The sequence below is a fragment of the Onychomys torridus genome, chromosome 2, assembly GCF_903995425.1.
Source record: "Onychomys torridus chromosome 2, mOncTor1.1, whole genome shotgun sequence".
In the NCBI taxonomy this organism is placed as follows: Eukaryota; Metazoa; Chordata; class Mammalia; order Rodentia; family Cricetidae; genus Onychomys; species Onychomys torridus.
In genome coordinates this window covers 107,983,776-108,009,360 of record NC_050444.1, presented here as the reverse complement: position 1 = coordinate 108,009,360, position 25,585 = coordinate 107,983,776, and the positions used below count along the sequence as shown (strand labels likewise).

Below are 25,585 nucleotides of genomic sequence, written 5' to 3'. Positions count from 1 at the left end.
GGAGGTGTCTATCTTTGAACTTGAGGTGTGTTTGTTGTATGCAGCAGAAAGATGGGTCCTGTTTTCATATCCATTCTGGTAGTCTGTGTCTTTTTATAGGTGAATTAAATCCATTGATATTAAGGGATATTAATGACCAGTGATTGTGTTTCTTTCTTTCTCTCTTTCTTTCTTCTTAATTTTTAATTGAAATTATAAGAAGATTCTTGTCTCATACAAAATATCCCAATCACAGTTTCTCCTCCTTCTACTCCTAGCCCCACTCCCCCCACCTCCATTTTCCCATACATTCACTTGTAGTGGATCGCCATCCCAGCATTGGCCTGCAAGTTCCAACCCCCATTGAGGTGGGGCAGAGGAGGAATCGGAAGACCCAAGAGAGAGTGGAGGGGCTCTCGCTTGTTTTGGGGATGCTGGACACAGGAGGTAGACTGAGCAGAGTTCTCTAGAGAACACTGCCAGACTGCGCCATACCTTTGCTAGACCCTACAACCTATCCCTTCATTTGTAAGTTACCCCACAAAATAAATCTCCCTTTTAACTACATAGAGTTGCCTTAATAATTTCACATATATGGCGCCTAATGTGGGGCACGAACCCATGACCCTGAGATTAAAAGTCTCATGCTCTACCAACTGAGCTAGCCTGGCTGTGTCCAGCGTCCCTGAACCAAGTGAGCACCCCTCCTCTCTCTCTTGGGTCTTCTGCTTCCTCCTCTGCCCCACCTTGTGGGCATGACCATTACCAAAGCCTCAATGGGGGTTGGAACTTCCAGGCCAATGCTGGGATGGCTATCCACTACGTTCACTCCTCCTCCATTTTCTTTTCAGAAACAAGCATGCCTATGAACGACGACAGCCAAACAGAGCAAAACAAGGTATGATAATACATGGCAAAGCCCTCATATTGAGGCTGGACAAGGTAACTCAATAGGAAGAAAAGAGTCTATTTCTGCTCCCTCTGTTAGGAGTCTGTCTTAGGGCTTTTATTGCTGCAGTGAAACACCATGATCAAAAAGCAAGTCAGGGAGGAAAGGGTTTATTTAGCTCACACTTCCACATTGCTATTCATCATTGAAGGAAGTCAGGCTAGGAACTCAAACTCAGGATCTTGAGGCAGGAACTGATGCAGAGGCCATAGAGGAGTGCTACTTACTGGCTTGCTTCCTCTAGCTTGCTCAGCCTAATTTCTTATAAAACCCAGGATCACCATCCCAGGAATGGCACCACCCACAATGGGCTGGATCTTCCTCCATTGATCACTAACTGTGAAAGTACCTTACAATTCAATCTCATGGAGGAATTTCCTCAACTGATCCTCCCTCCTCTCTGATAACTCCAGTTTGTGTTAAGTTAACACACAAAACCAGCCAGTACAGATTCCTACAAATCCACCAATCAAACAGCTATAACATATGCTCAGAGGACCTGGTACACCTATATGGTCCCCATGCTTGCTCTTTTAGTCTTTGTGAACCCCTGTGAGCCCTGCTTAGTTGATTTAAAAAGCCATGTTCTCCTGGTGTCCTCCATCTCCTCTGACTTTATAGTCTTTCCTCCCCATCTTCTAAGGGGTTTCCTGATCTGAAGGGGATGGACCAGATGGAGACCCCCAATTTAGACTTTCCACATAAAGTCTGCTTGTGGGTCTCTATGTGTGTACCATCTGCTGCTGGAGGAAGCTTCTCTGATGATGACTGGACAAGGCGCTGATCTATGAGTATAGTAGAATATCATTAGGAATCATTTCATTGATTTTCTTTGTTTTGCTTTGCTTTATTTTGTTTTGTTTTGTTTTAAGATCAGTTATGTTTGGTTCTATTCCAAGCCTTTGAGCTATCCAGTCTCTGGTTTCTGGCCATCCAAGCAGTGTGGAGCATGGGCTCCCTCTTATGGAGTGGGCCTCAACTTAAATCAGACATTGGTTGGTCACTTCCACAAGTTTTGTGCCACCACTGTCCCAGCACATCTTGCAGGAAGGTGAGATTGTGGGTCAAGGGTTTTGTGGCTGTGTTGGTGTCCAGGTTTCTCTTTCTGTAGCCTGTAGAATATCTTTCCATACCAAAGAGACTTGAACTTAGGGGTGAAGGCTCCAAGCATACACCAGCTCAACATTTCTATGTTCAAAGAACTGAGTGGAAGATGTCCTCAGCATTGGGGTCTTGCTATCAGTTTTGAGAGGGCAACTTTCTGTCCTAGCATCAATCTGGGATATTTATGGATCTCCATGTGGCCTCCTCAGCTAAACTCAACTGAATGTATCCCAGTGCCACCATTGGAAGCCTTGTCTATCTATAAAAGATGGCCAGTTCAGATTCTAAATCCTCCATTACTAGGAGTCATCAGCAGGATTACCTGCACAGGTTCTAGGAAGTTTTCACTGCAATAAGTTTTCACAATGCCTCCCCAAAACCCCTTAATTCCAGCTATCTCTCCCTGCACTCTCTCCTGTCATCCATGCCCCCCCCAACTTGATCTCTTTCTTCCCATCTGATCCCTCCCATTCCCTTTCTCTCTTGCCCCTAGTCCATCCATAGAATCTATTCTATTTCCCAGGGAGATCCATCCTTTCCCCTATAGCCCTCCTTAGCCATCAGGGAAATGCAAATCAAAAGTACTTGGATATTCCATCTTATACCTATCAGAATGGCTAAGATCAAAAACACAAGTGACAGCTCATGCTGGCAAGGGTGTAGAACAAGGGGACACTTTGCACTGCTGCCAGCAGTGCAAAACCTCTATAGCCACTGTAGAAATAAATATGGCAGTCCCTTAGAAGAGTGGGAATCTGTCTACCTCATAAGACAGACAGCTACAGTGCTCTTGGGTATATACCCAAAGGATGCTCCATCCTACCACAAGGACACTTGCACAACTATGTTCATTGCAGCTTTATTCATACTAGCCAGAAACTGGAAACAATCTAGATGTCCCTCATCTGGAATATGGATAAAGACAATGTGGTACATTTACACAATGGATTATTACTCAGCTGTTAAAAAAATGACATTATGAAATTTGCATGCAAATGCATGGAACCAGTAAAAAGAAATCATCCTCAATGAGGAAACCCAGACTCAGAAAGACACACATGGTATGTACTCACTTATAAGTAGATATAAGCTGTTATGTAAATGATAATCAAACTACAACCCACGGACCCAGAAAGGTTAGGTAAGTAGAAGTGCTAAAGTTGGGGATTATGGACCTTTTGTGAGTTGATATTTTATTTGTGCACCCCAATAAAGCTTATCTGAAGATCAGAGGAAAAAGCTAGCCACTATATTAAACTTAGAAGTCAGGCAATGGTGGCACAAATCTTTAATCCTAGCATTTGATAATACCACTAAGCTTACAAACACCACCCAAAGATTGACTTTGGACTACAAACTGCTCAGGACAAGTTTGAGATGGCTAGCTGAGATGATCCAGCCTCACAGACTACTCAAGGAAGGATTTGAGACAAGCCCTGAATTTTTGAGTTATGCAGAGGCTGGACAGGAAATGATACCTCTCCCAGGACTTCATAATTAGCCCCCCAATTTTTCTTTTCAGGATCCCCTAAAAATGCTTTTGCCCCCCAGACAGCAGGAAGTAATTTTAAGAACATAATTCCCACATTCACAAAAGGTGGGGTGGGTGTATTTTTTTTTTTTTTGTCATCCAATGGGTTATGGGTAATTGTCATTGTTTAGGACCATTGGTTACAAGTTGTTAATTGTCAATGGTCAGGAAAAAAGTTAAATAAAGGAAATTAGATTCAGTGTTCTTGTATGAAAAAAGAGGATAAAGATAAGAAGTAGATTGGTGAATCTACTCAGAAAAAAAGATATAGAAATGATAGAATAAAGGATAGATTATTGAATTTACTTTTAAAGGAAAAGAGAGAGAATATAGATATGATAAGAAAAAAAAGTAGATCACTGAATCTACTTTTAGAAGGCAACTACTAGCTTTAAATATTTTACATTGGATTGGAATTTTGTATATTGTATATGTATTTTGTATATTGATACAAATTTGAGATTGATTTTGTTAGAAAATACTGTATATATGTATACATATATATATATTTCTAATCTTGTTCAAGGTATTGCACCTATACAGTTCATTTAACAAAATAATTTAATTTGCTAGTCCTTGAAAGTTAATATTACCAACTAATTAGGATAAAGAAATGTAAGTTAGTAGTTAGTCATTACAATCAAATTTGTAGTCATATTAGGTATATTTTTAAGGTCAAGCAGAGATATATTTTAGATAGGCTATCCTCAAACACTTCAGAGATCTATAGAATGTGGCATTTAAGTTGTTTTAACACCACAGATTTTTTTTTCTTTTTTATGAAGATGAGACATGTCTACTCATGGCAGCACCAATCTATTTCAGAGACGATAATGGGCATTGAAGAAACTCCATATGGAGTTTACTTCCATTGTGGCAAAAGTTAGCCATTGGGCAAGAAAGTGTCCTTGCATTGACTGCTGACAGTATGCTGTCTAAAATGGACAAGCAGGAACATAAAACAAAGGGTTGCTGATCCTTGCCAAGACAAGGTAGGAAGGCTCTTTAGAAAATCTTGTTTCACAGATGAGACTGTTAGATATGCTAAACCTGTATACCAAAGAATGGATACCCCAATGTTGCAGAGAAACCTCAGGTGACTCTCCAGGCTGCTAACTGTTTCTGTCATAATTCACATTTTTTTGGAAGTTGCTTGTTTGCACTTCCTGTTTCACTAGGTAATATTATTTCCTTCTTGGGTCTCTTGGGGAGTTGAAGCATATATAGTTATAGTTATAGTTGATAAGAAATTCAGAAAAGAAACTCACTTAGATGTGTAAAGTGTATAAATTTGAAAGACATTAAAAGATAGTTTTCAGTTGGTAATGCAAATTAGGATAGAAGGTAAATTAGATATAATCCTTTGGATTCACAAAAATGGGATAGATAATGGAATATTTTCTTTTTTATTATTAAGAATTTTTTTATTCACTTTACATGCTAACCACAGATCCTACCTCTTCCCTCTTTCCACCCTCCCAGCCTTCCTCCCACCAATAACTACATTTTCCAAGGCAAGGTCTCCCATGGGGAGTCAGCAGGGCCTGGCACACTCAGCTGAGGCAGGTCCAAGCCCTTTCCCCTTGTACCAAGGCTGTGCAAGGTGTCACACCCTAGGTACTGGGCTCCAAAAAGTCTGCCCATGCACCAGGGACAAATCCCAATCCCCCTCCCTGGGCCCCATCCCCAAACAGTTTAAGCTAAACAACTGTTTCCTGTATTCAGAGGGCTTAGTCTAGTCCTCTGGGGGCTTCATAGCTATTAGTCCACAGTTCATGGATTCCCAGTAGTGTGGCTGGTCATCTCTGCATGTTTTCCCATCATGATCTCAACATTCTTTGCCCACAGAATCCCTCCTCTCTCTCATTGATTAGATTCCCAGAGCTCCACCTGATGCCTGGCCACGAATCTCTGCATCTGCTTCCATTAGTCACTTGATGAAGGCTCTCTGATGACAGTTAGGGTATTCACTTGTCCAGTCACCAGTGTAGACCAGTAGATAAGAGAATATTTTCACTGAATTTGTCAAATGAAAATGGACTAGACATTGTTGATGTATTTATTGCTTCTATATATTGTATATAGTTATTACATTTATTGTATTTAGTTTTTCTTATATTTGTTATATTTTTTCTTATTTTAGACAAAAAGGGGAAGTGTAGTGATATTTTATTTTTGCATCCCAATAAAGCTTAATCTGAAGATCAGCAAAAAAAGCTAGCCACTATATTAAACATAGAAGTCAGGCAATGGTAGCACATGCCTTTAATCCTAGCATTTGGGAGATCAGGATCTCTGTGAGTTCAAGGCCACAGTGGGAACAGAGCCAGGCATGGTGGCACCACACTTTTAAGCCTAGCACTAACCATGGAGGTCAGTACAGACAGACAGGAAGTGATGTAGCTGGGCAGAGAGAGGCAATGAGATGTCAGGGATAGAAAGGCATATAGACATGGGTATACAGGAAACAGTTCTCTATTTGGCTGAGGATTTCCAAGTGTTAAGAACATGGCTAGCTTCTTTCTGCTTTTATGATCTCTCAGTTTTTACTCCAATATCTGGTTCCATTTTTTTAAAATTAATAAGACAGTTTATAAATTTGTCTTACACTTTTGTTTCTTTTTAAAATGGAAGTGGCATAGAGGATAGGAAGGTAAGGAAAGGAATATGTTTTCTGGTTAGGCAAACCTTAAGTTAACTTCTCAATATTGTATAATTCTTTGTAGATTCAGACTTCTTCATTTGAAATACACACACACACACACACACACACACACACACACACACACACACACACTGTTTCTATTGGCAATGAATTCCATACTTTCCACACTAGCAGGGTTTGCATTCTCCTCCATTGCAAACCTCTTAAAAATTCTCCACCTTAAGCTAAGTCTGTCATTATTAGCTGCTTTTCATGATGATAATTCTTGGGTTATTGTGTTAAAAGATAGTTAAAACTTAATTGTGTGTTTGTGTGCTCCTGAGAATGTAAACATTTCAAGGCTCAATTTCATTTTAGTAAATTGATATGTTACTCTGGTATCTAGAAATTCTGCATGAGTTTAGATAATTAACGTTTTGCCATTATAAAATTGTTGTTTTTTTCCTCTAGATAGCATTTCTGTGATTGATTGCCATACAGTTTCCCCAAATCTAAGTTAATTTAATTTTGATTGTTACTAAATAAAAGAATAATTTTTGATTGTGAAAGTCAATGCTTATTATTTTAATTATAATAAGATTGTAAAAATTGTGTCTTTATTATTTAGTAGCCAAACCTCACAGTCTTAAAATGAGAGTAACTTTGAACATGGAAAATCCTGTACTAGAATAACTGAAAATATTCTCAGTAGTCACTGGATATCCATATCCCTTTATTTATTTTTGCAATTTCTGAAACTGGAAACCTTGTTTTGGCTTTTGTCATTTGAAAACAACTTGTGTTTTACTAGTTAGAGATCTTTCTCAGTAGGCATCTGACAGCTAAGAAGGGAAACCATTATAAGCATCGTCAGTTTGATATTTGGGGACAATGCCCATTGCTAAGATTTTCAGAAAGTGAAACTCCACAGTGGCAGACATATCAGAGGAGACAAGCAGAAAAAAAAAATAATTGGAAGTAATTAATAAGACTCTGTCCACAAGCCATTTATGTCCTGTTTATTGACTGTGTATTTGTATGTATAAATGTTTAGCTCCTTAAACCTCAGGAGCAAAACAGCAAGTATGGCGGCGGGTGGTGGTGGTGGTGGGGCAGCACTTTCATTTCACAGGCCACACAGTTTACTTTCCTATCTTAACACAGTATTTGAACTTACGACACATGAAATTTGTTTGAATGGTGAGTCTAAAATTTCAGATATTATTTCTGAATTAGAATTGAATAGTGGAGTACAGAAAAGAAAGTAAAGAGACAATGGATGTACTTAATCAACATATAAGAAAAGCTTCAATGTCAAGACTTCACAGGAAAATTGAGGGGGCATGGTACTAACAGTTGATAACAACATTGGATCATATATGAGAGAACATTTATTGACATCTCCTAAGCCTGGCAGCTATACTGAACAAGGTGGGTATTGTCAGTGGACATTATCCTTCTATTAGTGTATTAAGAAAGTGAAATGATGGCTAGGTAGGTAAGAAATAACAAGTACTAGCCAGTTAAAATAGCAGAGTTATGATGAAATGAGTTTTCTAAACCGATACAGCATTTACCACATGAGGAGAGAAGTTATAAAATATAGAAAAAATATACAGAGAAATTACAAAAAACAGCTCCAGGGAAAGCAGACAGGTATACTGTCAAGACCCAGGAAAGACACATCCAACTCAGTGGTCTAGAAAGACCTTTGAAGAAATGAAACTTGAGCAAAACCCGAGAAAGAGAAGAAAGCAGACATAGGAAGAGTAGGAAGTAGGGTGATTCAGGTGGACACAACAACAAGTCACGAGGCTTTGGACAGAGGACAGTCTTGGTGTGGAACTGAACAGTATGGGATTGGAAGAATGCTAGAGTCCCCAGCATGATGTGTCAGGAAGGATTCAGTGGGGTAGGACTGAAGAGGCAGGGAGTATATTGAGCATGTGTGGTGAACTCCATCACTCCTTAGAAAAGGCAGTGAAGAGATTTTGCCACACATTTGACAGCATGTGTAAAACTAGCACAGTAACTTTGAAAGATGAAGACCAGAGGCTACAAAACCTCAGACATGCTTCTGAATGTCTTGTGCACTGTAAATTACTGTGCTGGCTTTTGGATGTAGGTTTTTCTTTAATCCCATAGCTCACGCTTATGGGAAGGTTGTTTGTGAGTATTATCTGTTAGGCTCAAGAGTAATAAGGAAGAGCCAGCCCTGAAAGAAACTTTCAGAAAGTACATTTGGGTTTTTAAAATCTCTTCTATTGAAAAAGACATCATGGATGGATCTGCTTAGGTGTTTTGAGTCAGATTTATGGAGATCAAATGCAGGAGGAATGAACTATGTAGTTCAGCATCTCCTAACTGTATAAATAAGGTGATCCAAGTTCCCTTTATTTAAGAAAGTAAAGGGCAAAATAAGACACTTCTGATGCTCAGAGATGTTCTAATATTTTATAAATTCAAATGAAATGAGCTTTCCCCTCATTTTTTACTTCCTCATAGGCTATTTATCACTGGTTCCCGTTCAAAATGTGGCAGGTCTTTGCAAGTCCCCTAAAATTATGTTGTCTCCTTTATTGGTCATGACAGTCAAGTAGCTAGTGAGTGAGCATCTGCTTCCCAATTTCCCATCTCTGTGGGTACAGAAGATTGTAGTCTATTGGGCACCTTGGAGAATGACTGACAGCCAATGGGTTCATGGCCAATGAAGAATCATAGAGGTAGATTTTTTTTTTTATACTTAATACAAAGACAAGATTTACAGTCCTCTCATGTCTTCTTAAAAATTTCTCATGGGTAAGAGATTTTTAATGAGTATTCTCCAGAGTCTTTGAAAAAAGAAAAATGGAGTAATCATTAGGACAAGAGGGTTTGAACTGAAAACACAGCCTAATCATTGTGGTGAGTGCCGTCTGTTTGTTGGTGATCTGGGCAAGTGAAGGCGTCCTGGAGACCTGACAGCTGGCTAGCATATTTCTCAATGAGTGAGGAAATTTTCCAGTTCATCTGCAGAGAATTTGGTCCGGCATTAAGGCATGAGGCTGCCCATCTGCAGCTTGCAATTGGTACAGACAAGAGAATCACTATTACTTTGTGGACACATGCCACAAATCTGGAACAAGGCAGACTGGCATGTCTATTTGGGGTTGGCAGAGCTGTGGTTTAGTCTATTGTTACAAGGCAGCTTTGCCAAGGGAGAGTGAGAGTCCGTGTGTATTGTGCCCCCATCACACACATTATCCTCAAATGAAGAGTTTGTGGAACGAACTGCAGAACTCTGACTTTATGAAGTTGTCTCACATTCCCTTGCTTATTGTTTGTGTCCATCCTAATGGTGTAATGCCTTTTTTTTTTCTTTTTCAGCCATTTGTTATTCAACTTGGATGGCTCTATTTTGATGCTGATATCAGTTTATGGGTTATTATATCCATTTGCAAATCATGACTCAAAAGAGGAAACTCTGGGATGTAAAACAGGCCATATGCCCATAAATCACAAACTGAATCAAAGTTGGCAACAGAAAAGTAATTGTGTTGGGAGTTTGAAAGTCTGTCAGCCAACCTTTATTGAAACTCTAATGTTGCATTCTGCAATGCTTGAGGGATTGGAAAGAAATTAGAGCCTATAGGAATGTAGGAGCATCTAGGTGAAAGGGAACTTGAAGGTCACATAGAACAAATGACCATTCACACAGATGACTGGCTTCTTTCATGGGATTAATATTTTAAGGGCAAGAGTAGCTTAAAAAAATAAGAAGCTTATGTTCTGTCTCAAGCAGAGTGAAACATGCTGTCTTTATTAAATATTTTTTAATTTATATACTTGATTGGTTGGCTATGAAATACTTACACTATCATTAATCTTAGTGGAAAAATAAAGTAATTGTAACTTATTAAGCTGTTACCAGTTGATGCCTTTTATTTTTATTGTATTACAAGCATAGTATCGTGAATCCCATTTGACATAAAACTCTGAAGCAAATGTCACTATGAGTGCCATAGCAAACTATGTAAGCTTGAAGTCAAGAGAAACAATTAGAAACAATCCTGAGGCTAGGATCTACTATTCTCTGTAATGAGGAAACAACTGTAGATGAAGAGTCAGAAGATGTGAAATAAATGTTTTTATTACTGATTTCTAGTTTAATTCTGTTTCGTTTTGAGACTATGTGTTATGTGGTTTATGTTTTCAATGTTTATTAAGAAATGCTTTATAGAAATATACTGGTGGGGTTGGGGATTTAGCTCAGTGGTAGAGTGCTTGCCTAGCAATGGCAAGGCCCTGGGTTCAATCCTCAGCTTCACCAAAAAAGGAAAAAAAAAGAAAGAAAAGAAATATACTGGTAATACTGGTAATGTGGGTTGGAGTGCATGTATTAGATGGAATGTTGAAGAATGTTACTTGATACTGTTGTTCAGGTGAAATACCTTCCTACTGATGTATTCTGTCTTTTTGACCTGTTATGGACATAGTTGTGGTGAAGATTCTGATGACAGTGGCTTATTTCCTGTTTTTCTTGTTGTTCTATCAAGTTTTGACTCACAAATTTTAATGATCTCTATTGGGTCCATATATATTTAGGACTTGTGTACCATCTAGCAACAGTGGATACCTTTATAATTGTGTAATACCTTTATTTTCTGAAAATAATCCATTTTATGGAGATAGCTTTCTTAGAAATTATTATATCAGGTTCAGACAAGATTGCACACATTCAAGGTGGTATGGCCTTTTTTTCCCAATTAGTGTTAGTGTATATTTTTTCATCTCTTTATTTGTAATTTATTGTGTCTTCAGCTTTGCATTAAAGTATTGTAAACAGCATGAGGTAAGTCTTGTTTATTTTGTTTGTAAATCTGTAGGTTGGTGGCTTTGAGGGGTTAACATTTAAAATGTTAATAATACAGTTAGATTAATACCCACTGTGCTTGTATCTATCCTTAATTCATTACCCTTATAACCTTTTCCCCCTTTCTTTCTGTTTTCTTCAGTTTTATTTGTACACTTCATATACTTTCATATTTTCTTTTCTTGGCATATCAATTGCATTTCTTTTTAAATTTTACTTGTTTGCATTTAAAACAATATTATCTAACTTAGAATCATATTATTGTGCCTCACATGCAGAACAGATCTCTACCCTATCACAGGGGGTCCCCTATTACTTCCTTGCTCCCTGGTGAGTTCATTGTCATTCATTTTATTTACTCATGTGCTACAACCATCTAAAACATTATTAATGTTATAACTTTCCAAACATGTATGTATTTAGATCAATAAAGAATTAAAAAAAATAAAAAATATCTTTCACTAAGATATTCTCTCTTCTGATGTTCTTTCATTAGGTAGACGTAAGTTTTTGAGTTAATTTTCTTTCTGCAGGGATTGTTTCTTTTAGTATTTGGGGAGACAGGTATTACACAATTCTGTTGATGATCAATAACTTGGGAAAATTTTTATTTTTACCTTACTTATAATAATATTTCACTGGAAAGAAAATTATTGGTTGGTATTTTAATTCTTTCAATTAAAATATTTCACTCCTCTTTTTTTTTTTCTCAATGTTCTTTTTGGTTGTAGGGTTTCTATCAAGAAGTCCACTACCAGTATTTTTTAATTATCTTTTATTTACTTCCTTATGGTTGACACAAAATAACTTCACACTCATCTCATCATTGCTTAAATATGGGTATGCATTTGTGTGCATGAGTGTATATGTATGTGAAGATGTGTGTAGAGGCTAGAGGTCAACCTCAATTATTCTTTAGGAGCAATTCATCTTACTTTTTGAGATAGCATCTCTCATAGGAGTCTAGTGCTTGACAATTAGGCTAGGCTGGCTAGCACTCACCAGAAATCCTCCTATCTCTGCCTTCCTGGGACTGGAATTATAAATACATGCTGCCATGCTTGGCATGTTTTATGTGGGTGCTTGGGACAGAACTCAGGGTCCCATTCGTGAGTGGCAAGCACTTTATAGGCCAAGCTACTCCCCCAGTCTCTGTACTGCCACAACTATGCATTTTCCTGGTTGAGTCTTATTCTATTCCCCTTTTGCATCTTTCAGTATTTTCTCATTGTCTGATTTTCTGTGGCTTTGATATGGTATACATAGGTTTTTGGTTTTTATCTTGTTTTGTTTTGAGCTTCTTGGACCAGTGGTTTAATGCTGCTATATCAATTTTTGATAGTGCTTGGAATAACCTCTACTCTTGTTTCTTTGCCCTTTTAGTTTTTGAACCATATAGATAATCTATTATGCATTTTGAATTTTATCTTTTTTAGACTAGACTATTTTAGATTATGCTTTCTCTTATATGTGTCTTATTTATTTTGTTAAATGGTGTTCTATAAGGTAATCAGAACTGATATAAATAGTCTTTTAGTATGAAGACTTATGATAACTGGATAGGAGTTTGGGCTGTGTTTAATACTTTCTATTTCTGAAGGTGCTAGGGTTTTGGAGTTCCTACTGTATTCTTTCACTTTACTGGTTCCCTAAGTCCTCCACCTCAGAGTTGATGCTCTGTTGCTATACCAGCTGCATTGTATGTTATACTGGAGCCCTGTGGGCATGATGGTAAACTGTGATATTGTAATTAGTCTTTGTTTACATGACCAGTGTCTCTGGGCAGTGGTTTTTACAAAAGGGTTTCATCAGTATAGCTTCCCATTAACCACTCTAGTCAGTCAGTCCGTTTTCTAACTGCTGTGTTCTGGATCTGAGTCCTTGAAGCCTCAACCCTTGTTGACTGTGTTTCTAGATGATAGATAAGACAGGAAGGTTGTGTGGACACGAGTGCCCTTTCCAGTAGTGATAGATATAGGCAAAACAAATAAAACCAAGAAAACCTATCTCTTTTCCCAAATGAAGGAATGAAGGTTTTATCATGGAGTAACATCTCCTTGTGTTCCACAGACAGTAGATTTTTCCTTCACTCTGCTAGAGCCACCAAGGTTTCTTTCGCAGACCCTTACCATGAATACTGGGTGATTTCCTGGTGGACACATCCTACACTTTGTCATGTCAAGGATCTCAAGTAGTATCTCATGCTGGTCCACATTCAACTTTTAGTAACCAATCAAAATTTCCCCTTCCTTCTCTGCCTCCGCCTTCAACTCTACTTCTCCCTCATTCTCCTCTTCCTCTAGCAGGCTATTTAACATAGAGTGACCTAAATGACCTTGAACCTCTGATCCTCCTGCTTCCATACTCTACATGCTGAAGAGGGTTGTACCATCATGCCTGATTTACATACTGTTGGCAATCAAATCCAAAGCCTTTTGAATCTCCATCTTACAACCAACTTCATCACTAAGCAGTCTAGATCTTGACAGTTTAAGTAGACTTATGCTGCACACTTGAGGATTTTGTCTGTATTTCTGGATGTGTCTGCTTCCCTGGACTTTAGAGTTGAAGCTTGCCCTGCAGCTTATTTTTTGATGTTAACAAGAAGCAAAGCCTTTAACTTTCAGTTCACAAAGATTTTGACTTACTAGACTAAAACTGATGACCTCCTGGCTTCTCAAGTGCTGTAGTTCAAACTGAAGTCCAAGAAGATAATTTTCATGCCTCTCCATAGGGTCATATATTTGAATACTTTGTCCCCAGTTAGTGGAACTGTTTGGGAAAGATTAGGAAAATGGAGGTGGTATGTCACTGGAGGCAAAGACCACACAATTGCCATGCCATTCCCAGTTAGCTCTCTGTACCTCCTGCTTATGGATTAATATATAAGTCTCTTAGCTGCTGCTCCAATAGCATGGGTGCCTTCCTGAGGCCATGATCCCTGTCTTGATGAACATGGACTTGAACCCTTTGAAACTGTAAGCCCCAATTAAACACTTTCATAAATGCCTTGTCCATGGTGTTTTATCACAGCAACAGAATAATAACGAAGACAGGTCTGATACTCCAAAGGGATAAATAGGAAGCAAGGTTTGAGAAACAGGTGTGGTTGTATTATGGGAAGCCGTTTAGTGTCATGCTAATAGTTTAGACTATATGCCATAGACTAGAAATGTTTCAAAGGCAGATTTTCAGTGGGATGACACAACCAGAAGACACGACACTGATGCCAGAGTGGAGATTTATTCCTTTGTGACTAGAGGCATAGATATAACCATACAATGACATCTCATATAATAACTCCATTTAAATATCTTAGATGCTTCTAGTGCTAATTCTTACTCATAATTTCCGCAGCTCACATGCTATTGTTTAATTGGAACAGAATGAAAGCTTTTTAAAAAATGACATTTTATTCTGTACTGTTTTCCCAATCAGTTAGGCATAGCAAATACTTAAGTAGCAGTTGAACTGAGTGAACTGAACCATTCAAGGGTTTTAAAGCAATTTCATCCTAGGCTTCCTTTGGTAGATATGTTGTGGTAAATATGGGTTACAAGTAACTTGATATATCATTTTCTTTAAGTGTCATAAAGCCATGCTGATTTCATAGATTTGGGCAAAGAGGAGACAGAAAGAGATTATCCTTGTCCTGATGCATTTTAAAGGTGTTATTTTATGAAAAGCTAGAAAAAGATTAATGTACAATACCACACAAATTTACATTATTAAAATAACATACATCATTTTACTCTCATGGACTAACAGATAAGGGTGTTGGCAACTTATTGTTATGTAGAGCCCTAAGGAAGTGTTTCAAGTGTTAGTTGACTTGACTCAAAAAGCAGCAAGCTAGTACCATTGAAGAGTTAGGCATTGGCCACCATTACAAACAAGATATGAGTATCAAGGATCTGTCTTGTAGTTAAAATATTTTTCTGGTCCTGCCTGGCTCCCACAACCCTGTGGTCCTGCAGCCACTCAGACTCAAATAAACACAGAGAGGCTTATATTGTTTTTGAACTATATGGCCTAACAGCTCAGGATTCATGCTAGCTAGCTCTTACACCTTAAATTAACCCATTTCTATAAATCTATACTTTGCCACTTGGCTTCTGGCTTATCAGTACCTTTATATCTTGCTTCTCCTGGTGGCAGCTAGCAGGGTCTCCTCTGCTCTGCCTTGCTCCTTCCTCTCTCTCTGGTTGGAATGTCCTGCCTAACCTTATTCTGCCTCATCAATGGCCAGCTTTATTTATCAACTAATCAGAGCAACATATATTCACAGCATACAGAACAATATTCCATAGCACTTCCCCTTTTCTGTTTAATCAAAAAAGGTTTTAACTTTAACATAGTAAAATTACATATAATAGAACAGTTATCAAGTAAGAATTACAATATTCAGTCTATTTGTATTTGGCAAAATTTAAAGAAAATATTCTACCTATCCTATATTTATGGGTCTAAAGTTTTATATCTAATTTACCTTTTATCATAACCAAGGAAAATTATAACTATCTAGTCTTCAACTACATCAAAGACCTCAGAAGAATATAGTATTACCTAAGTAAACAGGAAGAGCATTGTAAGCAACTTCCCAAAAATCTAGAATGACAGAGACAGCTGGCAACCTAGACAGTTACTCAGAGTTCCTCTGTAATGTTGGGGCATTTTCAGCCTATAGGTCTAGAGTCTCTCAGTCACTTCTCTCTGTGTCCTGTAGAATGTTTGGCAGTCTCTTCTGGGAAGCAAGAACCCCAACAACCATTTCCCCTTGTTTTATCAAATTCAGTGGTCATTTTCCTATGGGTCCTGTATGTCCAGTTTATACAACATACTGTCAATCAGTTGATGCAAGGGCACTTTTTTGCCCAGTGACTAACTTTTGCCACAAAGAAAGCAGCTCTATGAGTTTATTCAATGCCCATCATTCTCCTTGAAGTAATTGGTGTTGCCAAGAGTAGACTTGACTAATTGTCTAGAAGAGTCTAAGTTTTTAAAACATTTTTAATGCCATATTATGTAGGACTTTGAAGTATTTGAAGATTACCTACCTAACTTAATTATATCTATGTATACCTAGAAAATGTAACATGTAAAAGTGTGATAATCATAAATGACTAATTATTAATCTGTATTTCTTAATTATATATTACAATTTTAAATGAATTGCATAAACATAATACCTTAAACAAGAGTAGAAATATCCATTCCAATATAATATCTTCCCTCTGCATTAAAATTTCTATAGCAGAATGCTTAGAGGGTAAAAATAACCAAAATGCAATCCAGCTTTGGATCCACGTGACCCGCATGTCCTTCCTGTACTTTCTTTTCCACAGAGTCCAGTTCCTCTCAGCTTCAGCTGATAATTCCCTTGGACTATTTAAGTCCTTGTCACCTTTGAGGTTTTGAACAAATTACTCAATTTATCATTTTTACTCCAACAACAGTCTCTAATGACTGTAAGTCAAGTAGAGTCCTTATCTGTCATATCATGCATTTATCTCTAGTGTCATTCCACTGACATAGTGATTTCATGACAATAAAATGAAGACATTAATGTAAAAACTTTCATTTGTTAATTATCAAAATGAGACAATATAGAAGTGAAACATTACATGTTTACAATCATTTCACATCTACCTTTAATATAAGTTTAACTTTGTCATCTCAGGATCAGGACTCAGTCACCCTGGAAACAATTTCCACAACATAGTCAGTTGAGGTATCTACTTTAGATAACTTCCTTCTGGTGTTTACATACTTAGGTATTAGCCACAGGCAACCTATTTGCCCATCCTTGCTGACGTTCACAGGACATAGGCTGAGCAGATGTACCACAGCCAATACCTCTGTTACAATGTGACCATCTGCCATGTATACCAGTTTGCTCTAAGTTCACCGGTCAAGATTCTCTGTCAAAGCTCACTTACATAATGTCCTACCCTAGATCCACTACTCAGGGTTGCTCTTCTTCTTTTCATCACTTTCCCATTTTCAGTGTCTTCCTCTGACTTCTGTACGTCTGTCTGGCTTCTAAGAACTATATAACCTCCATTTCTGCCAAAAATCCCTTAGATCCCCAAATAAAACAAATACTATGCTAAGCATGCTGTACAGATAATCAGACAATCTATACAGAAACATCAATATGTTGATATTATACCCCTTTTAATAACCCCTGCCCGGAGACCTTAGGTATTTTGTCCAAGGTCATGTTGAACAGAGGGATTGAGAATGGAATCTTTCTGACTCCAAATTTTTCACCCCTGGCTATTTCTCTGTGTTTTTTGAGTGTTCGGAACATATAAAATATGTTGAATGGTATATAAATGAATTAAAAACATCTTCCCAGAGAGGATATCCTTTAAATTAGATCTTGACAAAAGAACTGGATACTGCGAGGCCAAATTCACAGAAAGGAATATAGGAAAGAGAGTAAAGCACAATGTTAAAGGGTAGTGAGTGCTTCAAAATTAGCAAAATATGTAGCATGGCAGGAGTGTGGGCACAAAAGGCATCTGTGTGTAAAGATACCTGGCCTTGGTGGGGCTGAACATGGAAAAGGAGAAGGGTGTTTACTGTCATGCTGAGGCAGGAGTTATATACATATGTGGAGAGGATGGAACAGGAGTTGAAATCACCTGAAAAAAAAAAAAAACTTTCAGTGAAGTTGCCCTGAAGGCATATGGAAGATAAAGGTGTTAAGAAAGTTCTAGAGGTGGGGAGGTCACTTTAATTCTACTGTAAACACTGTATGGTTATTGATCAATATATTTGCTTTTCAATATTCAAATATTTTCTATTCCCTTATGATGAATAAAAGTAAAACCTCTTCCCTCTTTTGAAGTCTGTGCTCAGTTATAAATTTTAGTAATATCTATATCTGAGTAAGAAAAGAGTTAAATCCTGGTCTCTGTATGCCAACCTCTAAAGAGAAGACTTGTTTATTTGGAACAAGTGTAGAATCAAAACAAAATAAAAAGAGTCCAAGTTCCTCATTTATACAAGATTAATCAATCATTTATTTCTTGGAAGAATCATCATTTAATTCTTAATATGCTAGACATTTCTGTTCTAGAAAATATATTTGAGCTACATTTCAAGCACGGTTCTATGCACTAAAAAGAGAATGGCAAATAAAACAGGTATTCTATTTTCTGGAGTTGATCAACCAAATTGGGGTGTGGTAGAAATGTACCCTAGTATTGAGAAGACAATTATCCAATTTGGAAAGAATACAAGACTCAAGTTTTGATTTTGAAATTTTTTCCAAGGCTTGCACACATCACTTGTTTTGACTCTTATGTATTCAGACTATTTTCCTTTGTTTCTGGCTTACTATTTCCTTCAGCTTTCTTTCCAAGTGTGACAAGGTTTTGATCTACTACTGTGATGGGTAATCTTCATTGTCAACTTGATTGGACTTAAAATCACCATGGAAACACACTACTGGTTGTGTGTATGATTTTGTTCCCAGTAAATTTTTACTCAATAGGCAATATCCACCTTTTTTGTGGGTGGCACAATCTCATGCATTAGGGTCCTGAACTGAATAAAATGGAGAAATTCATCAGGACACTGGAATTAATTTCTCTTTGCTTCCTGGTTATGATACAATATGACCAGAAGCCTCATGTTCCTGTCATCAGGCCTCCTTTGACATGATGGAACTGCACCCTGACACAATGAGATAAAATAAATTCTTCCTTTTTGGTGTCCTTTGTCAAACATTTTGTCTCAGCAATAAGAAATATTAACTCATACAGTTCCTTGTCATTCAGCTTAAAATTTCTTTCAGATAATCAAGGCTGTATATGGGTTACCATGCTCTGATATGATTTAGGATTCTCTTATAAACAAGAAACACCCTCCTCCAAATTTAGAGTTTAGGGTCTCTGTGGTATTGTTTTCCCCAAAATATTGTGCACCCTAATAAATTTATCTGGGGTCAGAGAACAGACAGCCACTAGATACAGAGCCAAAAATGGTGGCTAGAAAATGGGTTAGAGCAAGCCATAGCAGAAGCTGGGCGGTGGTGGTGCACACCTTTAATCCCAGTTGGAAGGCAGAGCCAGGCAGATCTCTGTGAGTTCAAGACCACATTGGAAACAACCAGGCATGGTGACACATGCCTTTAATCCCAGAAAGCGAGCCTTTAATCCCAGGGAGTGGGGGCAGAAAGAGAAAGATTATATAAGGCCTGAAGACCAGAAACTAGAAACATTTGGCTGGTTAAGCATTCAGGCTTTTGAGCAGCAGTTCAGCTGAGATTCATCTGGATAAAGACTCAGAGGCTTCCAATCTGAGGAAACAGAATCAGCTGAGGAACTGTCGAGGTGAGGAAGCTGTGGCTTGTTCCATCTCTCTGATCATTCAGTGTTCACCCCAATAACTGGCCTCAGGTTTGATTTTATTAATAGGACCTTCTAAGATTCCTGATACAGGTCTCTGTGTTAAAACTTGACCATGATGGTCTTCAAATTTGTGTTGTTGTTTTCCTTGAACAACATTGGAGATCAGGGTCCTGAATCTCAAAAGTTAAAGCATACTTAATAATCATAATATTTTAAAAATCTATTTCTGTGAAAATTTCAATGATTTTTGAGTTCCATGAAATGAAATTACTCAAACAGATGGCTGGTTAATAAAGCCCATTCTGTGGAAGAGGTTCCAACAATTCTATTTCTTGCATGTCATTGACATTCTTTAACAAATAACATGCGTTTCTCCATCAGCAATTAAGCTAGGAAAAGATTTCAAACAAAACAGCCTGGAACTGGAGTAAAAAGCTTGGGCGAAATTCCGACAGTGCCCATATCAGTGGAGCGCAGCACAGAATGGCCATAAAGGGCCTCTTGGCTTCTGGGAGGCACAGTAATGTAAGTATGTAGTAGGCAAGAGAGCCTGAGAAAATGAATAAGCTTTCTGTGAAAAGGGAAGTGCAGATCCTCAGCCAAGACCTCTTTTATTTGGCAATGGGTCTGCTTGGGATTGGCACAGTTTCTCACCAAACGAAGGCAGACCATCATAGATGGGCCATCTGCTCTGTTTCCTCAGTGATGGCACATGTTCAGTTCTTACCTTTAGAACCTGAGCCTCTTGGTGAGGTAAACAATATGTCTAAAACACCAGAGATGCTGTGCAACTTAGCAGAGAAATGATGTTTTATGAAGTGTCATCCTGTGCAGCCATCTGCAGAGAATCACATTTGCCCATCCTTGTGGACTTTCTCAAATATCCCTGCATTTTGATTTCATCCATTGAAAATGTTATTAATTTGTTTAATGTAGCATACTGTGACAACCTTTTTCTTTGGTGGTGAAGGATTTCCCTGTATATACTGAAATATAAAAGTCATTGATTGATACACTAGAAATGAGCTATTAACATATGACATAAAAGAATGTTTTAGTAATGGATAGTTGTAAATTGTTTCTTGCTCCTCACAAACTAATTATTCAGAGATGTGAACTTCCTACCTCAAGATTGGCTAGAAACTGAGTTAGTATAATTTAAGAAGCAATAAAATATATAGTTCTATTGAATATTGACATAGTTTAAAATATTAAAAATGTTAATTAATTCAAATAGTGCAATAAGACCATATACGCCTATGTCATTTACAAGTTTTCAATGGAAAAATATCTACTCAGATCTTTTAGTTTGATTGGTTGTATGGCATTTTGTTGCTGAGCTATGAAAGTGTAGATGGTGATCTCTTATTGAGCATTAAATGTATGGCCTACAAATATTTTCTACCATTCTGCTCATAGTGTGTTCATTTTACTGATTATGTTCATAGTGATGCAGAAAGCTTAATAAAGGGCTTTTTTCACTTGTGCTCTGGGTATCATCTCTCTTCTCACCAAATTTGACTTTATGGAACATTGTCCAATGCTTACTTCTAGATATTTTATCATTTTAGACCTTTTGTTATAATCCTTACTCTATTTTTCATATAATTTTGTGCATGGCATTTTTAAGGATCAGTTTCCTTTTTTCCTTCTTGCTATCTGAATGTCTAGAAGAGATCACATCATTTATTGAAGAGACTAGTATTTTTCTATGTATATTCTTGGTTGTTTTATTGATGATAAGTTCATCATATACACATTAATCTATTTCTGGGTTTCTGTTTTGATTCATTGGCCTATTCCTATATTTTTATAATAGTACTATGTATTTTGATGATTATAAATCTGTTATATTCCTTGAAATTAGAGAGTATGGTACCTTTAACTCTTTCTTTCTTCCTTCCTTCCTTCCTTCCTTCCTTTCTTTCTTTCTTTCTTTCTTTCTTTCTTTCTTTCTTTCTTTCTTTCTCTATTTCTTTATTTAATTTGACTCAAGATTACTTTGGCTATTTAGGGTTTTGTGATATTACATGATTTTAGGATTTATTCTATTCTTGTGAAAAATAATCTTTGGAATTTTATTAGCTGTTGTATGGACTCTATTTAGGCAGAGTAATATAGCCATGTATATAATATTGACTATTCTAATCTTTGATTATAAGATGTCATCAATTATTTATGCCTTCTTTGATTTCTTTTAATGTTACAAAAATTTCACTGTACAGATCATTTATCTCTTAAGGCCAACTTTACATATAAATACTCTTTCTAGTGACATTATAAATAGCATTTATTTCTGAACTGAATTGTCAGGTCATCTGCACCCAATAAATTATTTTTGTTATTTTTCTCATAGAAAATCTATCCTTAAAAATTATGGAGAGTTATTAGAAGATAACATAAAATTCCTTGCCCATATTTTGTATGAGGTACTAGTCACTGACTCCATAAGGATGTAATATTTAAATGGTGGTCAATGTGTAACGGGTTCCCATGTGTTGAGCAGAAAAGGTGCACAACAATGGCATTTGTGTAAAAGGACACACATCATTCTCAAACATATGCAAAGCAATTTCCAGAGTAGATTGTAGTCACACATCAAAAAACTCCTTAACATGTTTAACTTTTCTGGCCATACTGATATGAATCTAAAAATAAATAATGTGAAAAACTTCGAAAAATTCAAAAAAATGAAAATTAAGAAGATAATCCAAAAGTAATTTAATTAAAGAAGAAATTAAAATGTAAAACCAAACTTAAAAATATCTTCAGACAATAAACATGGAAGCATACAAGACTTATAGAATAAATCTCTTATGGTCATAAGAAAAAAAGTGATTGTAATACATTTCTTAATATTTTATATTATTCTTATGACACTGTTTTCTTGTAGCTTTTAAAACAATTGTTTGGAGCTAGGCATGGTGGTGCACTCCTTTAATCTGAGCACTAGAGAAGCAGAGGCAAGCAGATCTCTATGAGTTTGAGGCCAGCCTGGTCTACAGAGTGAGTTTCAGGACAGCCAGGGCTACACAGAGAATCCCTGTCTCAAAAAACAAAACAAAACAGAATTGCTTGGAATTCTTTGTCAGAAAATAGATAGGTATTTTAGATAAATCCAAGATGATTTCTGGAACACTAATGTATTCTTTTTTCTTTTTTCCTCCTTTTTTATTTATTATATTTGTGTTTTATTTTACACATCAGCCATGGGTTCCCCTGTCCTCCCCCCTCCCACCCCTGCCTCCACCTTCCCCCCCCCCCAGTACCTCCCCTCCATTCCCATCTCCTCCAGGGCCAAGACTCCCCTGGGGATTCATTTAAACCTGGTGGATTCAGTACAGGCAGGTCCAGTCCCCTCCAGGCTGAGCAAAGTGTCCCTGTGTAAGCCCAAGGTTCCAAACAGCCAGCTCATGCACTAAGGAAAGGTCCAGGTCCCACTGCCTGGATGCCTCCCAAACAGTTCAAGCTATTCAATTGTCTCACTTATCCAGAGAGCCTGCTCCAGCTGGGGGCTCCACAGCCTTTGGTTCATAATTCATGTGCTTCCATTCGTTTGGCTATTTGTCCCTGAGCATTTCCAATCTTGGTCTCAACAATTCACGCTCTTACAGTCCCTCCTCTTTCTTGACAATTGGACTCCTGGAGCTCCATCTGGGGCCTGGCTGAGGATCTCTGCATCCACTTCCATCAGTTATTGGATGAGAGTTCTAGCACGACCGTTAGGGTGTTTGGCCATCTGATCACCAGACTAGGTCAGATCAGGCTTTATCTCAACCATTGCCAGTAGTCTACAATGGATATAACATTATGGATTTCTGGGGACCTCTCTAGCACTTTGCTTCTTCCTGTTCTTCATTTATCATGGTCGGTTATTCCTTGTTCTCCCTTTCTGTTCTTGATCCAGCTGGGATCTCCTGCTCCCCTAAGCTTTCTTTCCCTCAAACCTTGCCCTTCATTACTCCCACTGTCGTCCAGGTTGTTCATGTAGATCTCATCCATTTCTCTGTCATTGGGTGATCCCTGTGTCTTTCCTAGGGTCCCTTTTTCTAGGTAGCCACCCTGGAGTTGTGTAGCAGTCTAGTCATCTTTGTTTTACATCTAGTATCTGACTATGAGTGAGTACATACTATGTTCGTCCTTCTGAGTCTGGGTTACCTCACTCAGGAGAGAATGGATTTTCTAATACTAAGCTCCAGGTATGATTGAGCATTCCTTGGGTATATGCCCAAGAGTGCTACAGCTGGGTCTTGGGGGAGATGGATTCCCAATATTTTAAGGAAGTGCCATATTGATTTCCAAAGTGGCTGTACAAGCTTGCATTCCCACCAGCAGTGGAGGAGAGTTCCCCTTGCTCCATATCCTCTCCAGCATAAGCTGTCTTCTGTGTTTTTGATCTTAGCCACTCTGACAGGTGTATGGTGGTATCTCAGAGTCGTTTTGATTTGCATTTCCCAGATAATTAGGGATGTTGAGCAAGTCCTTAAATGTCTTTCAGCCATTTGAACTTCCTCTGTTGAGAATTCTCTGTTTAGTTCTATAGCCCATTTCTTAATTGGACTGTTGGACATTTTGATGTCTAATTTCTTGAGTTCTTTATATATTCTGGATATCCTTTGTGGTCTTTGTGATGCATTTTTTTATTGAAAATGTATATGTAATAAGCATCAATGTAGGAAGAAGCCATGAATTTGAATGTGAGCCCAAGAAGATGTATATGGGAGGGGGTAGATGGAGAAAAAGGGATGGGAGAAAAGTAGTTATATTATAATCTTAAAAATTTAAAAACATTGTTTTGTTTTTATCTATTTCCAACTGTGGAAGCAGTTCTGTGTTCTAGTTTGTATTTAAATGTCCCACCAAATTTTATGCATTGCATACCTTATCTATAGGTGATGATGCTGTTGGGAGGAAACCTTCAGGAGATGGGGCATAGTGGAAGAAAATTAAATCACTGGATTTATGCTCTTGACAGGGTTTTTTACATTCCAAGCCCATTATCTCTTAGTTTTTTGCTTTCTGGTCCCTGAGAGGTGAACATTCATTTCAACTAAACTTTTTCACAATTGTGGAGTGTTTCCCACAGACACAAAAGTAAACACTGGCAAACAATCACGGACTGATGCTTTTGAAACAGTGGCAAAAATCAAACCAAAACAAAACAACAAAATAAAAACAATCAACTCCCCTAAAAGCCCAAACTTGTTTCCTCTATTTAGGTTCTTTCTCTTAGGTGTTTTGTCATAGTAATAGAAATAGGACTAATATTAAACTTAATAGGTTGTTGTGTTGGAGCAAGATCTTCATCCATGGATAAGTTTAAGGGTAGTGACAGGGGAGGGGTAATTTGTACAGTAATATAATCAGTGTGCTTAAGTGTTGCATCTGCAAAATTTTACCATCTGAAGTCCATTCTTGTAAAGATGGTAGTTGTCCTTGTTAACCAGGGCTATGACAGAGTTCACATAAGTGATGAGGATCTTTGAGGTCTTAAGTTGTAAAAGCTCCTGGGGTCCTCAAAATTTATTTTTATTCCATAGAGATAGATATATCAAGGAGTTCTGTCTTGATTCCAGTCCTAGCTTGCAGGTATACTTTACTTATGGTAGCACTGATTTTGGAGACACTGCTTCTGAGAAATGACCAAAGAGTGCAGATGAATTATGAAGAGAGCATGGCTCCAGGCTCTACAGTGGTGGTAGCATTAGTGTCTGGGACACATGCACTCCTACTGCAGAATTGGTCATAGTGTGTGAATCACAATGTTTCTTGAGCAGTTCAGTAGAACACTTCTGTTATGACAAACAATAGCCCAAGAAGGAATGTACTTTTGTTCCTCATTTCTGTTATGCTGTGGGATGTTGTTCTGTATGCTGTGAATATGTGTTGCTCTGATTGGTTGTTAAATAAAACACTGATTGGCCAGTAGTCAGGCAGAAAGTATAAGCAGGATAAGCAGACAAGGAGAATTCTGGGAAGAGAAAGGGCTGAGTCATGAGTCACCAGGCAGACATAGAGGAAACAAGATGGCAAGACAGAACTGAGAAAAAGCACCAAGCCACATGGTTAAACATTGATAAGAATTATGGGTTAATTTAAATGTAAGAGCTAGTCAGTAATAAGCCTGAACTAATGGCCAAGCAGTTACAATTAATATAAGCTT

General features: G+C 37.7%; 1 non-coding gene across 1 annotated transcript; it reads right to left on the bottom strand.

Moving 5' to 3' along the window:
- Positions 1-577: 577 nt before the first annotated feature.
- Positions 578-650, bottom strand: Trnak-uuu. Its single transcript has one exon. It is a non-coding gene; the product is annotated as a tRNA-Lys (tRNA).
- Between the last annotated feature and the right edge of the window lie 24,935 nt (positions 651-25,585).